Source organism: Stegodyphus dumicola, chromosome 8, assembly GCF_044657685.1.
Source record: "Stegodyphus dumicola isolate Sdum_Otavi_A_Nest chromosome 8, ASM4465768v1".
Lineage (NCBI taxonomy): Eukaryota > Metazoa > Arthropoda > Arachnida > Araneae > Eresidae > Stegodyphus > Stegodyphus dumicola.
This window is the reverse complement of record NC_140775.1, coordinates 162,948,821-162,963,780: the sequence shown is the minus strand read 5'-3', so window position 1 is coordinate 162,963,780 and position 14,960 is coordinate 162,948,821. Positions and strand designations below refer to the sequence as shown.

General features: G+C 32.4%; 3 non-coding genes across 3 annotated transcripts; all 3 read right to left on the bottom strand.

Moving 5' to 3' along the window:
• Positions 1 to 203: 203 nt before the first annotated feature.
• Positions 204 to 275, bottom strand: TRNAH-GUG (transfer RNA histidin (anticodon GUG)). Its single transcript has one exon. It is a non-coding gene; the product is annotated as a tRNA-His (tRNA).
• A 7,532-nt stretch (positions 276 to 7,807) lies between these two features.
• Positions 7,808 to 7,879, bottom strand: TRNAH-GUG (transfer RNA histidin (anticodon GUG)). The gene has a single exon. It is a non-coding gene; the product is annotated as a tRNA-His (tRNA).
• A 6,170-nt stretch (positions 7,880 to 14,049) lies between these two features.
• Positions 14,050 to 14,121, bottom strand: TRNAH-GUG (transfer RNA histidin (anticodon GUG)). The gene has a single exon. It is a non-coding gene; the product is annotated as a tRNA-His (tRNA).
• Between the last annotated feature and the right edge of the window lie 839 nt (positions 14,122 to 14,960).

Genomic DNA, 14,960 nt, shown 5'->3' with positions numbered 1-14,960 from the left:
TTTATTCAAATACAGAGGCAACACACAACTCGTCTTATTGTAAATTTCCTAATTCTAAAATTTACTATACCAGTTCAAAACTGCATACGAAAGGTAATTAAATTGTGATAATTTTGTACGATTCCATTACAAAATACTAATTCGTTTTCCACGATTTAAAATTTTTTCACGTGCACTAATGACACAACTGAGACAAAATTACTTGCCGTGACCAGGATTCGAACCTGGGTTATTGCGGCCACAACGCAATGTACTAACCACTATACGATCACGGCCACATTCGAATCTTTCTTAAAAATAGGAACATTGTTACCAAGGTAATTAGGAGTGTGCTAAGTAGGGCGTGTCAAATAGTTACAGCTTCTTCCAATAGATGGCAGCACTATTCAACTTCCGTAAAGAAAAAAAATAATTACGCAGTGGCTCTCGGCTTCTTTTTGCCCTTACCCCCTTCCTTTCCAGAGCTAAACAAATATATACAGTGTCTCACAAAAGTGATGGGACACTTGTGCTTTACAAAAGGAAACTGTAATAAAATAAATTAAAAAAACATGTAAAAATTTGTTGTGGGTGTGTTTCATACTTAAACTTAGTAACAATTATTACATAACATACATTTTCTCAAAATATTAATTTAATAAAAGTACAATTGTTTAGAACGGAGCAAAAAATGACTCACATAAGTGAAGGGGCACCATTAGATACTACTACGTAAAATGCAACAAAAATCATCTGAAGTAAGCAATAGAAATATTTTGGGGGGTTTTTATTTTTATTAATTTGCATATTTAAGGTGGAAAATCTATTAGAGAAACTTCTGAAACAGTTAACTGAAGTCATTCAACAGTTTTCAATATCATTAAACGATATAAAAATAATCATATGATTCAATATAAAAGAAGACCTGGCCGACCATCAAAGCTATCCAATGGAGTAAAGTGAATTATCGTTCGAAATATTAAAAAAAAATCCAAGAATGAGTGCTCCTAAGTTGCTGCTGATTTACAAGCATTATATGGAGTAATTGTTAATCCTGAGACTATTAGAAGAGTAATTTGATCTGCTGGATATCACACTAGAGCAGCCAGGAAAAAATTCTTCGTAAAAGAAAAGAATAGAAAACTCAGACTGGTTTCGCAAAATCCAGCATAAATAAGAATTCTGATTACTGGAATGAAGTTATATTTGCTGATGAGAGTAAATTTAATATATTTGGTTCTGCCGGTAGAATCTTGGTGTGGAGAAAACCCAGGGAAGAATTTCGCAAACAGAACTTGGTGCCAACAGTAAAACATGGTGGAGGAGGAGTTATGGTATGGGGGTGTATGTCGTCCACTGGAGTTGGTAATCTTGTTTTTATTGACAGTATAATGGATCAGTACAATTATATTGACATTTTAAATCAAAATTTGAAATCTTCAGCACGAAAATTGAACCTTCATAACGATTTTAAATTCTACCAGGAAAATGACCCCAAGCACACTGCTTTGAACGTTAGACTGTGGCTGCTGTATAACTGTCCTGAAATAATAAAAACACCACCACAATCTCCAGACTTAAATCCCACAGAGAATATTTGGCAAGAATTGGAATCAAGAATTCGCAAACACGCCATTTCTTCAAAACAACAATTAAAATCGGTGTTTCAAGAAGAATGGGGTAAAATCACTCCAGAAATCACAAAAAAATTAGTCGAATTTACCAAATAATCATGTTGGAAAAGTAAAAGGAAATCCAACAAAATATTAAAACCTTTTAAAAAGTAAAATTTTTGGATAAATATTTGATGGAAACGTAAGTGTCCCATCACTTATGTGAGCCATTTTTTGCTCCGTTCTAAACAATTGTATTTTTTATTAAATTAATATTTTGAGAAAATGTATGTTATGTAATAATTGTTACTAAATTAAAGTATGAAACACACCCACAAAAAGTTTTACATGTTTTTTATTTATTTATTTATTTATTTATTTATTTTATTACAGTTTCCTTTTGTAAAGCACAAGTGTCCCATCACTTTTGTGAGACACAGTGTATACATTTATTTAGATTTACATTGTTTTATAAATTTAAAAGCCAAAAGCATAGGAAATGTTGATGAATACCAAAATTTGAATCAGAATAGATTTTTATATTCGTCAAATAAAACTAAATACGTAAAGGTTAAATGAAAGGGTTGCCACATTCAGGACTGACCCTTGGGTTAAACCAAAGAACTTACAATGGAAGTTAAATTCTTTGATTAAGCTGAACAGTCAATAAAATTGGTGAATATTTAACACATATATAGGCGTGTGTCCAGGGGGTGCCACTTCCCTAATCTTAATGCAGAAAATTCTAGAATTCTAATGGTTAAAAAATAATATTAATAATAATGAGAGCAGTTAAAATTTTTTAATATACTGATTTTGTTTTTGGTAAATAATGACTGATTATCAGGGATTTAACACATCTCAAGTGCTTTGCTCTTATTGGTCATATCTTTTAAGTCCGTGAATAAATCCTGAAACGAACAGATTAATAAAAATATTGCCTATTCCTCTAGAACAGGGATGTCAAACTCATAGGTACACTTGGGCCAAACAAACAAGGTTTAACTTTAGGCGGGCCGCAAAAAAAAAAAAAAAAAAAAAAAAAAAAATCAATATTCATAGAAACGTAGATCACATTCCAATGTATTTACCAAAATGGCGCCATTTTATATATATATTGAACATTCGTTTAAATCCTTTATTTGACAACTGTATCACCAAAAATAAAGTATTGTAATTTGTTATTTGGTAGTACATATACTATAGGTTAAGAAACTCTGATCTAGAGTATATGATTGGAGCAAATCTTTTAAAGAAGGCAGGATGTGGGTTGAAGATAAACCATATGAGTTGCACTAGTTTGGTTCCAGTGGAGAATCACCGTCAGAGAACTTGCTAAAGAACTTAAAATAAGCGTTGTCACTGTAAAACAGGGATGTCAAACTCATAGGTACACTTGGGCCAAACAAATAAAGTTTAACTTTAGGCGGGCTCAAAAAAAAAATCAATATTCATAGAAACGTAGATTTATTTCGAATAATACAATAATAAACATATATATATATTTATATAGAAAAGAACAGGAAAAATTTAATGTTTACGTCCTGATACTTGACATCTCTTCTCTGCTATTATCTTTCCTATTTCGGGAGAAATTTTGTTTGCAGTGATAACTTTCAACGCTGACCCAAGGTGAGCATCATTAATACGGTTTCTAATAGGAGACTTATTGCCTTTCATGACTGAAAATAACTGCTCGCACCGATAAGTGCTACCAAACATGGAAATAATTTCATATGCGAATTTTCGAGTATTTTCAAACCTGGCTGGTAAATATTTGTAAAATTCAGGCACGCCCACTTCAATGAATTTTGCTTTCAAACTTGAGTTGCATTGAATCTCGATCACCTCTATTTGCATATGGCTGGGTACTGAGTCAATACTCATTGAGAAAATCGAAGAAAACAAAAAAAAATTTGTCTTCGAGAGAACTAAAATCATTAAACCTTGTTTCAAATTCAGTTGTTAAATTTGCAATTTTTTCTGCGTATTTTTGATACGAACAAGTATCATCTAAACTTGATTTGTTCATGCTGCACGTCGGGAAGTGCGTCAAATCTTCATTTTTAAGTTTTTTTTCCCAAAGAACTAGTTGACATTTGAATGCTTTAATTATGTCAAACATGTTCGTAATGATATGATCTTTTCCTTGTAAGGATAAATTTAAATCGGTTAAGTGTTTGGTTATATCAACCAAGAAAAATAAATCTTGTATCCATATTGGATCGTAAAACAAACTTATGTCTTGATTTTTCGTTTTTAAAAACTGACATATTTCTTCTTTCAAATCCCAGAATTGTTTGAGAATCTTGGAGCAAGATAACCAACGTACCTCAGTATAGTAGGACAAACCCGAATATTCACTATCTAACTCATTTAAGAAAGCAGTGAATTAAAGCTGATCCTTAAGAAAGCTGATTTAAACCTCGAGATCTTATAAAATTTATAACTTTTTTAATATATGACAAAACATTCTCCATATTTATTACTTTCGTGCATAGAACTTCTTGATGTATAATACAATGCATATGATGAATGTTTGAACCGTGAATTTCACTAAGTTTTTTTCTTAGTAATGCTACGAAGCCCTTGTTTTTCCCGGTCATTGATGGAGCGCCATCTGTAGCTACAGAATTTAATTTTGCCAAAGGTAGATTGTATTTCTGCAGAAGTCCAAAAACACAAGTAAATATATCTTCTCCTGTGGTAGTACCAGGCATCGGTATTAGTTCCAGTAATTCCTCAAAAATGTTAAAATTCTTGTCACAAGAACGAAGAAACACTGCTAATTGAGCTTTGCCACTAATGTCCGTGCTCTCGTCACAGGCAATGGAGAAACTTTCGAAACTAGATGATTTTGCTTTGATCTGATCACTTAAATTCGTGGCTAAATCAATAACTCTTTCCGCAACTGTATTTCGAGACAATGAAATTGATTGAAAAGCTTTCACATTTCCAGGACAAACAATCTCTCCAGCTTTCATTAGGCATTCCTTGATGAAATCACCGTCAGTAAAAGGCTTCGAATGTTTAGGTATCAACTCGGACAAGACGTAGCTTGCATGTACCGCCGCTTCACTTTCTTGCAATACTTTACTAAACATGGACTGTTGCTTTTTCACTCCTAACTTGAGCTCTTTCAACTTTTCTTCTCTCATTAATCTTTCGTAATTGTTATATTTCGATTTGTGTTGTTCGTAATGACGTTTAATATTATATAACTTTGGTACATTAATAGCATTATTACATATCAAGCAGATTATTTTATCTTTTATTTCACAGCAAAAATATTCTAATTCCCATTTTACTTGGAATATTCTATGTTCGTCAGCGATTTTTCGTTTAATTTTACTACCACTTGGTTTTGATATAGACATACTGAATACAAAGGGCTGGAATAAACACGGTTAACGTTAAAAAGTTAACAAAAATTTATTCTTTCCACAAGAGATAAATCAAAATGCTGAAATATTTCTTCAAAAATATTCTAACAGTATCACAAAATGTCAAACGTTTATCAAAAATCAATACAAAACAGAGAAACTAATTCTATCTCACAGCGAAATCGCTACAAATCAATCACAGCATTAAGTAAACAAACAATTCGCTAGAACTACAGCTACTACTGAGATGAGTTGTTTGTTCTCGGCTTTTATATGCTTTATAATTAATTTCTCGAATATACTGGAAACATCTATAAATATCTGGATTTTTGTGGATGGCAACAGCAATTACGAGATATTTATTTATTAGGTATTAAATGCACGCGCTGTTCTATTTTTAATCTTCCCACCCAGCTGTCTTTTCAAAAATCGTCTGCGTTGCTAAGGCAACATGAAGCAAATCTAATAACAATTCTAAATAAAAAAAACTAAATAAATAACTATGAAATCCGTAACAATATATGAATTAAGTAATAATTAATAATAAAGCAAAGTGCATGCACCAATATATCGTACAAAACTATGATTATGATTGGAAAACTGAGACCATGAGTTCGGCCACATTCGGCTATCGGGGGATGCGTACAAGTTCTGAGTGCACGTGTCCCCCCAAAAGCCGAAGGTAGCTGAACGCAAGCTACTCACACGCATTTGTAATTTAAGTAGTGTGTGTGTCAGCTCGCTGTGAGTAATCTAGCAACACTGAATAAATTATCGTTAATTACTTAGCAGTAAACATTTCATTTTTTTGTTCGTCGATAGGTTATTTTATTATTATATATTATTATTTGCCGATATATTGGCCGGGCCGCAAAAATATTTGTTGCGGGCCGCGAGTTTGACATCCTTGCTCTAGAATGTCCGACCTTAGGGGGGGGAGGAAAGCGGAGAACATCTGTTTTAGTTCACGGTACACAAGAGTCAGAAAAATTGTATTTTCGTAATTCTTAAGTATGTCGAAAATCGGGACTTGTTCCCATTTGCCATTGTAAAAAGAAAATTTAAGACTAATAGATTTAATCTGATCTATTTCCACTTACAATAGTATTTTAGAGGTGAAGTGGACATTATATTTTGTGTCATTTTTGCTTAATTACTTTTTTGTTGCATTGAATATTTTTAGATTTCAATTATATCAAAAAATATAGCAAAAAGATACAATATTACTTCTCAACTTTTTTTTTAATATTTATCTTTTGTCTTAACCTTCTTCTGATCAAATTTTCTGGACAAAATGTTATTTCTTGAAAGTTAAAAATTTGTTGTCATCTTTTCTTTAAGGCAAAGATTTAAAAAAAAAAACACAAAATTCTAAATAAGCTGGAATAGTAAAAATAAATAAAATATTGTATAGTAAAGTAATAAACTTAAAATTTCTGTAAATTGCATCATATCAAATTCTTCGGGTTTTTTTTTTTTTTTTCAAATAAGATAGTCGTGTATTCTTTAATTACTTAGTGGAAACAGATTTTGTACGCACGCCAGCTAAGTCATAAAATGTGTTTATCTGTGAAATGCTAAAAATCTGCTTTCATAATACTACCACTAGAATATTAGTACCAAAGATGTACCGTAATCGTAATTCCATGAAAGTGGAAACATTCATACAGAAAGGTATGAATTTTTATTACAGTGCATGAAAAACGTAAAACTAAAATAGGGTGAATTAATTAGATTAAAAGCTTTCCAATTTTAATTAGATTAAAATATTTTAAATTTTAGTTAATTAAATTAAGTATTCTTCTCCTTTAATTAACTTAAATAAACATTTTCAGTTTTTAAAAATTTTAGATTTTTTGCAAAAATTTGTATTTGTTTCAGCATTTTATTTGCATTAAAACGTATATTTAAGAAATTAAAAAATGAATCCTGTTTGAAAAAAATTCTGTTTCAAAAAATGAGCAGCCCCTTTTCCGGATTTAGACAGACAACTAACTTAACTGGAGCGAAGCCAGTCAACTGTTTGGAAAAGTATGTAGATGTTAAGTACAGCAATTTAGGAAACTCTAATGCAAAATGAATGAAACTCATAAATACCAAATAGATTAAATGTTTCAAAATCGACTATGAAATCTTTAAAGCCAACAGATGATTAAAGTGTGTGTGTTCCAATGATGGTCTATGTCATTTAAAATTTGCGATTTTCTTGGTAGTGAATAAATTATTAACAACAAAAAAATCAAAGATTTAAATAATTTATAAAACAAAAAATCATTCTTACGGTACTTCTGTAAATAATTTTTTCCATTCGATGAGAAAATTTACCAAACACTGATCTTTTGATGAGTGTCCCAGAAAATTTCTGAGATTAGGAATTTAATGTTCTTTATGGGATACGGAAGATTTTTATCCGATATTTGTTATAAGTTGCTTCCTTAAATTATTCAAGCAGTAACCTACAGTATTAGTAACCTTCGTCTCGAGTTTTTGCATTTCATCCGTCGAGTAATAGACAATTTATATTTTAAAAGTGATTTACGTTTAAAAAAAAAATAAGAAAACTTTAGCTGAAAAGTTTTGACTTTAAATTAAACCTTAGTTTGGTACTGATTAACAAACAAGCGATTCGAAAGCAATAATAATAGTAATCAATTTTTAGTATTGCATCAAATAATATCTTGTATTTTCTTAGAAAATTATCTTACAATAGAAAATAAAATGGGCGTATTTGATAATGCTTGTGTACTTAATAATAAGCTTGCTTTAAATTTCATTAAAAGTTAGCAAGAGAAAGAACCAAGTTCCATGAGCAGAAAATGCAAAAGTATCACATGCCGTGACCAGGATTCGAACCTGGGTTATTACGGCCACAACGCAATGTACTAACCACTATACGATCACGGCCACAGTTGACATGCTATTGTCAAGAAACTCAAGTAGGAGAGTGCAGCAAATAGAGCGTGAGATAGTTTTACTTTTCTCAAGTAAAAGTAAAGAACAATGAAACAAAGCGAAATCAATAAAGCAGCTAGGTATTGTATGTATTAACCTGCTTTGAATTGAAAATGTTTTATTAATTGTATTTAGTTATTGAGTGGGAATGAATGTTATTTATTTTTTAACAGTTTTGGAGGTTTATGCTTAATTCTTCAGGAAAAGAATTTGATTTCGTAATTATGGAATACTTTACCGATCTTAAAGAAAGAAAACAATTCATTTAATTTAATTAAAATTTAAATTTGTTTAAATTCATTTAATTTTTTTATATACAAGAAATGCAATATCTTCCATAGATTCTGTTGATTTTTTTAACCTTGAAATTATTTTACTGGTTCACTACAATTTCATACGGCTAAATGCATAAAAATGAACATACAGAACTTTAAGATGAGGTAAACAGAAACGAATTCTGGAATCCTCACATTGATTTTTTTTTTTTTTTTTTTTTTTTTTTTTTTTTTTTGTGCATGTGCTTGTGCAATTAATACTTTTTCCATAGTCCATATATTTAATATTTTCCATGCAGTCATGTGGAAGTAGTATTAATGAATAAGACTACTGAGGGCTGTTAGTTCGACCCAGAATTAAGCCCCGGCGAAGAGGCTGACTCCGAGTGCACTGATGTGTTTTCCTTGAGTACGATCTAATTTCTCTCTGAAAGTCCTCCATGAAGCTTGCCCTACACTTAGACTGCTAGCTTTCACTTGTTTTGCCCTAAGCCAAGAGAGAAAAAAAAATAAATAAATAAATCAGTCCTCTTTCGAGATTCACACGGACTTGCCCTATAGAATCTGTATACCGTGATTGTGATTGTGATTATGGCAAAGCCTCGAGGGCTATCTGCCTAATAGGAGGGATGCCTTCGTGGAGGACTTTCTAAGGGAAACTGGCTCGTATACACGTTACAGATGGGGAAAACCACGAAAATGCCCATGCAGCCAGCCCGTTCGCGGGATTCGAACCTCGGACCGAACTACCAGTGTTCAGCGATTTTACCGCTCGGCCATTTGTGGGCCTCTGTATACCGTATTTTGTTTCTGTGAACCTTTCTGTCATTATGTTGTGCGACTCAAGCCAACCCAAGTACACACACAAAGAAACGTTTCCTTTTATTATTATAGACTTTAATTTTAAATGCATTTCTTGGGTGGCAATAAATTTAAAAATTAAATTCAGGTACAATTTTTAACACGTTGGATTTAAAAAAAAAATGAAAAAAATTATCTATTGAGTTGTCTGAAAAGTCAACAATGATCGGTCCCAATAGTATATTGCTCGTTTTGTTTGATAACGTTTTACTTTCTTTTAATGAACTTCGTAGTTCCTCAATGACAAAAGAACCTGTCGGCGAAAACTGATCAAGGTTCTAACATACAGCCTCATCTGAACTGAATGTTATACAACGAAAGAAATTTTGAAGATAGCGAAACGACGGAAAGTCTGAGGGCACAAGCTCAGATGAGTATGTTTCGCTTGGCAACACGATTCATCTAAACTTCAATAATTTTTGTCAGGTAATCAAACTTGAGGATAGTCTCGCGTTATCAGGATGGAATGCAGTTCCTATACGATTAATGAGCTCTGGAAGTTTCAGGAAGATGGTTTCTTTCAAGCTGTCCAGTTGGCAACAGCACACGTTCGAACTAATTTATTGGCATATTGGTAGCAGCTTGGAAACAAGACCACACCCAAGTTTTATCAATGGTAAAAACTATTGGAGTTTGGCATGAAAAGTGTTGCCTCACCTACCTTACTCGTCTGATCTTGTACTCTCAGACTTTCACCTGTTTCGCTCTCTTTAAAGTTTCTTTCGTGATATAGCATTCAGTTCAGACGAGGCCGTAAATCAACATCTTGTTCAGCTTTTCACCGATAAAGCTAGGTTCTTTTGTGAATGAAGAATTACGAAGCTCATTAAAAGAAAGCAAAATATTATCGAACAAAACAGGCAATATAATACTGACTGGTCATCGTTCTGTATATACAAAAGATCTTTAAAGAACATAGAAAAAATGGGGCATAATTTTTCAGTGAATATTTGTTTTTAACTATGTTAATTTAAAATCCGTTAAAAATATTCGCATAAAAACAGAATTGGATTTATTTTTAACACTGCCATATGTATTGCTACTGCCGCATTTATGTAATCTCAACTTACTCTGTCTCAAATGAAAAAGATTGTTGAAACTCTGATCAAATTTATTTATTTTATTGCTAGTTTTACCTTAGGTGTTCATCCCTTCGTATATGAGACATAGATATGAGTATTCGGCACAAAAGCATCTCTTCTCAGCAAACAAAAACATTAGCAACATGTTTCTATTTGCTTTGTTTGCTTTAAACCTTTTAGGTTACTTAATCCTCGCTTGCGTTTCATCCAAATGAAGAATTTGTTTCATTATTACTCCTTATGAAATAATTAAATATTCATTCGAAATTTCCAGTGCAGTTTGATCATAAAAGCAGAAACTGTACTTTTTATTTGTCATGCAATTATCTTCCATTTCCTAAAATGTTTTTGCAAATTTACTTTTTAAGAAAGTCACAAGACAATATTTGTCATTTAAATGGTTTTCAAAGAAAGGGATTACAGTCACCGGCGAATTTTCGCTTCAACCTGAATTCGACAAAGTAATGTGAAGGTTAAAATAACCTTTTTATTCAATTTTTAAATTAAACTTGCAGCTGCACATGCGCATATAAAGAAAACTCCGCAACCTGCGTGCATTTAAAATAGCATAAGATAAAATTCAGTTTCAAGTAATGCAGTCGGAGACTACGCAAAATGATCTTCTTAAGTTCATTCAAATAGTATATCAAATGGCAGTTTTTTCAACGTCGACTAGCAAACTGGACAGCTTGAAGTGGCTAAAGACGGAATAATCTCTGGCAAGGCTGGCGATTGGATGTAAAATGCAAGTGAGGCTGCCAAAAGCTCTAAAACATTCAAAACACTCGACTTAAATACTGAAATAATTAATTTTCATTTCTGGTGAGAACTACGGAAAGAAGAAGATACAGTAAAGGTTTAAACCATTTTTTTAAAAAAATCTGAGAGCTTTCAGATTTTACATTACGCATAAAGGTGCGTTTTTTTACGTTTTGTGTATTACCTTTATTTATTAAATATCATGTTTTTCGCAGTTAAACCATGAAATTCAGTTCAACAGCAATATCGCAAAATAATTTTTAAATGAGCATACCTTTAGAATTTCCGATACACAGTCTTGCGCATTGGAGATTTTTTTTTTTTTTTTTCCGTGCAGTGTTGCCATTGCTCGCTTTGAAATCATTGAGTTTGTTAATCAAAAATTCGTTAAAGTTTTACAAAATATGAAATAGGTAATAAATTCAAAATTCCAAATTAGGGCCTCCAGATGCCCATATTCGCTTGGAGGATTACGTTAATCAAAATTGATAGCTAGGTACCTTTGTTTTATCACAATGTGAGAAACATACATACCTTTATGTATATTCTTCATTATTTAATTTCTTTAAATATACAGTGATGTAATAGTTGGTGGCAACAGTTTGAAAAGTGAATCGACGCAAAATGCCAAACCGAAATTAATATCCCTTCTGACCTAATGCTCTTGGGACTAAAAACTGGTTAATTAACATTAAATCCTTACACCCTTACAACTTTTATAAAGCATTTAACGTATTAGCTGGTGGTTATTTATATATTTTATAAAACCCTTTTGAGCAGCCAGGAATAGAATAATCTGATCAAGTTTGCAAAGATTTAAAATTTTACCAATTAAGTCCTTTGATAGTATTTTTTATACCAAACAAGCTTTAAAAAAAAAAATTATGAACGAAAATTTCATGAAAAAGTAATGGAAAATTAAATTATAGTAAAATTCTCTAAACTTTATATAATATTGACTCGAAGATAAAGCGGCCTACTAGTGGTCGGTCGAATAAGGCTTCTGGATGCTGGTAATTATACTTAGGTTCAAATTCCGTTGCAGTCATCGGGCCGGGTGCATGGGAATTTTCGTGGTTTTCTCCATCTGTCATATGAAAAATTCGAGCCAGTTTCCCTTTGACAATCCTTTACGAAAACGTTCCTCTCCTTAAGCAAGATAGCCCTAGTATACTTTGCCATTATCTAATATATTCGATTCCGAATATAAAGAGGCCACAGATGCCAATAAAGATGACTATGCACCTTCAAAGTGTTTTACAATAGAAAAAAAAAAGCTTGAATACATGTCAGCTCTAGTGATGAGTCGGTACTACCGAACCGGGTATTTTGTAACTGGTACTTAGTTGTAACGGGTACTGAAAATCGGTACATCCAAGTACCCGTTACTTCAGTACCGAAATCACTTTTCGGTATTCGTTACTTCTGTACCGAAACGGATACTTTTCGGTATTCGTTACTTCTGTACCGAAACGGGTACTTTTCGGTATTCGTTACTTCTACCGAAACGGGTGCTTTTCCGTATTCGTTAATTTGTAACGAAAATATGCGTCTCTTCTCGGTATTTCGGTATTCGTTACTGGAGGATCGATGAGGGTTCAGCTCTCTTCGGTTTTGGTACGAGGGCAGTAGTATCTGGTTGTATTTGCGAAATGGTGATAAGCGCTCCTTGTGTCCATGAATGGTCTGCTCCTCAGACACTTCCGTAGTTGACATGTTTTCTGATATTCAAAATCTTACTCCGTACAGATACGTGGTGACGTGGCAGAGTTCCTTCAAGGCCCAAAATCGTTAGCTGCGTATTTTGGTACTCCAAATCGTTACTAGGGCACTTCGGTACTCCAAATCGTTACTAGGGTACTTCGGTACTCCAAATCATTACTCGGGTACTCCGGTACAGTAAACCGTTACTAGGGTACTCCGGTACAGCAAACCGTTACTCCGGTATTTCGTTACTTCGGTACTCCAAATCGTTACTTGGGTACTCGGTACTTGAAATCGGTTTTCGGTACTTTTCAAAGTAACGGTTACTTGAGTAACGGGTATTTTGTACCGGGTACTTGTCTGTACCCGTTACTCTCGTACCGGGTACAAGAATGTACCGAAGTTGCCCATCACTAGTCAGCTCTAGTGTATTCAGTCTGCATGCTAAATGCATTTTTCAAGGAAGATGGATTATTTGTTTAATTGAAAGAAACAAATTTAATTTAGTAATAAAATAATTTGTTAAAATGTTAATAGTAATAATTATATGCATGTTTTTAGAATCTCAGATAAACAATTCCATAAAACATATGAGTTAAAAGTAACATATGGTTAAAACATATGAGTTAAGAGTAACATATGGTTAAAACATATGGGTTAGAAGTAACGAAAAAATGGCTTGTTCTATTTTATAAACAACTGCATTATTATTTATTGGAAAATTTGTTATTTAATTACGTATGACCGAAGAAAGACGCAATTAATAGCATTATGTTTCCTACCAATTTCTCTTAAAATTACTCTGCTTTGTAACTAGAAAAAGAAACTGAAAATATTGGGCAATCTAAAAAAATAATTAAAATAAAATAAAATAAATCAGTACAGAGTAGAAACATTTAAAATTCCTCAGACTTACGGAACATACTTTCCTGAGTATAGCAATGTACTTCCCTAAATACAGAGCAATAGCAACAAGAATTTATAATTAACTATATTGATTAAACAATAAAGATGGCAATGGTTAGTTGACTTTCAAAACATTTTTATCTGTTCACAAAGTGTTTTACTGTATTATAATGTTATAAACTTCCAGTTATATCCCTTGGAAAGTTCAGCTATGGTACCTGAATATTTCTGACTTCTAACGCGTTGTACCCCACTCGCATATTTTGTACCCCTTCGTTTCTGTTTTCAAGAGAAGAATTAATTTTTACATTTCGTTTAAACAGAATTTTCTTATTTTCCAGATGATTTTCTTTCCATTGTAATATCCTTAGCTTTGCATTACCATCACTGAATCACGTATACAGCAAATGAAATAGCATCTCACTCACTTTTGCTTTATAATATTGGGAATAAGAAAAAAATATTTTTGCTTTGATTTCCGTATTATTATATCACAAATATAAAATTGAGGTAGCGTTAAAGAAAAAGATTTGTTTGCCGTGACCAGGATTCGAACCTGGGTTATTGCGGCCACAACGCAATGTACTAACCACTATACGATCACGGCCACACCTTTCTTTGCGTTATAAGTTTGAAATAGGCTGTAAAAGAGATTCTTGGGGGCATCTATTACATTAACTAGGGCGTGAAATAATCGCAGTAGTTTTGCAACAGATGGCAGCACTAATGCTTGCAGCCTACTGCGGAATTAAAAGTTGAATTAAGAAAAAGTATGGCAATAAAATTCGCAAATTTAAAAAATGCTGATATAATATAGATGAAGGAATTAACAAAACAATAATCTGCTTAGCAATAAATCAGAGTAATATATAGTTTGGTTATATTTAGCGTTGTTAGGAATGCTTTCTTGGAATTAGCAACAGGAATAAAAAAGACGCCAGCCGTTTTCTGTTAGTACCTTATATTTTTTGTAATTTGTGTGCCGCATGTGTATTTGGTGGACGTATAAAATAAAAATAAGAAATTCCTGCTATTCAGCTGCAAAAAGGTTTTTTTTTTTTTTTTTTTTTTTTTTAATTATTATTATTCTGTCTTAGGAAAAAATGATATAGAAAATTAAAAGTGCCGCTAGGCAATCGGGAGTGAGAATGCGTTACTATTTGGTATTATTATTTTATATTATTAAAGTTACGAAATATTTACCAAATTTGATTCTTAAAAAGCAAAGTATATACATCGGTTCAAAATTTTTCTATATATAAATGGAGCTTATTAGCCTAAAGGGCCGTTAGGCCCAAAGGGTCTCAATACGACATTTGTGTTGTTTCACTTTCTGAACTGGATCACTTTCCAAACTGTTGCCACCAAATATTATCACCATGCATTATATTTGAAGAAACTAAAAAAGAAGAACGCGCACGAATGCATGAATGTTTCTCGCACTGT